Source organism: Apium graveolens, chromosome 2, assembly GCF_009905375.1.
Source record: "Apium graveolens cultivar Ventura chromosome 2, ASM990537v1, whole genome shotgun sequence".
Classification (NCBI taxonomy): Eukaryota; Viridiplantae; Streptophyta; class Magnoliopsida; order Apiales; family Apiaceae; genus Apium; species Apium graveolens.
The window spans coordinates 300,576,757-300,578,866 of NC_133648.1; the positions used below are offsets into that span (position 1 = coordinate 300,576,757).

Genomic DNA, 2,110 nt, shown 5'->3' on the forward strand with positions numbered 1-2,110 from the left:
CTTATGCACCACTTTTTCAGCTACAATCTCATTTTCTGGAATTGAAAATGGTGCAGATGCACCTGCATTCTGAACAGAGTTTTTAGAATCTTTGTTTTGCTGAAATTGGGGGCTCGTGACCTTTCCAGACCTCAATGTGATTGCCTTTAACTGCTTCTTGACTTCTCTCTTTCCTGTATTAGCTTCTGTATCACTGGGACTAGTTCCTGGTTGACAGTTCAACAAAGCATTGGCAATTTGCCCTATTTGATTCTCCAGAGTCTTGATAGAAACCGCTTGGCATTTGCACATAAGCCTCAACTCCTCCAATTAATATTTTTCATTAATAGTTTGACCTGCACTTCCATGCGGTTGATGTTGAAGTTGGAGTTATTGTCTTGGTACATACTGTTGTTGAAAACCAGGAGGGTTGAATTCCTTTGCTCCAAATTGCTGATAATGTTGTTGTACCGCATTCTAGTTGTTGTTCCAGCTTAAGTTAGGATGATTGCTTGTTAGGATGATAAGTGGAAGGAACTGGTTGCTGCGACCTCTGAAAGTTGCTCACAAACTGAGCCAATTTACTAGATATAGCACATTGCTCCGTCTCATGCGCACCTGCACAAAGCTCACAGACACTAGTTATCTGATTAAATCCATAGTTAGCCAAAGAATCCACTTTCATCATTAACGCCTTTAGTTGAGCAGCTATAGCCGTAGCTGTAACCACCTCCAAAATTCCTGCTACCTTTCCTTCAGGTAGTCTCTGAGTTGGGTTTCGATATTCATTAGCAGCCATTAATTCAATTAGCTCATAAGATTCATTATAGCTCTTAGCCCATAAGGCTCCACCTGATGCTGCATCGAGCATGGGTCTGGACTGTGCTCCCAAACCATTATAAAAGCAATTGATGATCATCCATTCAGGCATGCCATGATGCAGACACTTCCTAAGTATCTCCTTGTAGCGCTCCCAAACCTCACAGAAAGATTCTCTCGATTGCTGCGCAAATTGAGTAAGAACATTCCTGATTGCAGCTGTCTTCGCCATATGGAAGAATTTAGTAAGAAACCTATGAGCAAGATCCTCCCAAATAGTGATAGAACCTGTTGGTAGAGAATGCAACCAGCACTTAGCTTTATCCCTCAAAGAGAATGGGAAAAGCCTCAGCTTCACAACATCTTCAGAAACATTGTTGAACTTGAAAGTGTCGCAGATCTCGATGAAATCTCTAATGTGTATGTTGGGATCTTTCGTTGGAGAACCCCCAAACTGAACTGAATTCTGCACCATCTGAATCGTGCAAGACTTGATTTCAAAGGTATTAGGCGCAATGACTGGCCTGACAATGCTAGATTGAATGTCATTGAACTTCGGTTGAGAATAATCCATCAAAGCTTTCAGATTCGTTGCTGGTTCTCCCATTACAATAAAAACTTCTTCTTCAAATTTTTCCTCTTCTTCAAAAACTTCATTTTCCACTTCTTCAACTTCGCCTAGTGTTTCCTTATGAGATTGAGAACGCATTCGCACACACGCTCTCTAGAGTAGCTGAAATACAAACAAAGTAAACAAGTAAGTAAAATATCCGAGTCAGTGAACTTTGACGACCACTGATGTCAAGCACATAAACTAAATTTAACACCGATATTTCGGGCAGCGGCGCCAAAAACTTGTACGCTGTAATTCAAACGCGAAAATACACGTAAGCGCACGTGATCAAAAGTAGTATAAGATATAAGTTAAGTTCGTTCCCATAGGGACTGGTTTACGTTAAGTTCAGATTATTCACTTATGCAACAATGTATGGTTATCGTTCAATGCTAAGATAAGTAAAAAGTTTGATTTTTTGATTTAACTAAGAGATTATACTAAATAACATTGACTACAAGAATCAAGATTGAATTACTTATATGAGAATAAACATAGATTCTAACTTCATTAAATACTTCATTCAAAGTTATATTCTTTAACCCTAGCATGTGATGGTGATGACAACTAATCAGATAACACGAAATTAGTATACGCTAACTTTCGTTATACATATACCCTACTATCAAACATCCACAATTAAGATAGAAGTTGAATAGACACCAATTATGCATAGTCCTTATATGTCTATAAAGATTG

General features: G+C 38.7%; 1 non-coding gene across 1 annotated transcript; it reads left to right on the plus strand.

The window, feature by feature from the left end:
• Positions 1–908: 908 nt before the first annotated feature.
• LOC141709353 (small nucleolar RNA R71) lies at positions 909–1,015 on the plus strand. The gene has a single exon (XR_012569935.1). It is a non-coding gene; the product is annotated as a small nucleolar RNA R71 (small nucleolar RNA).
• Positions 1,016–2,110: the final 1,095 nt, after the last annotated feature.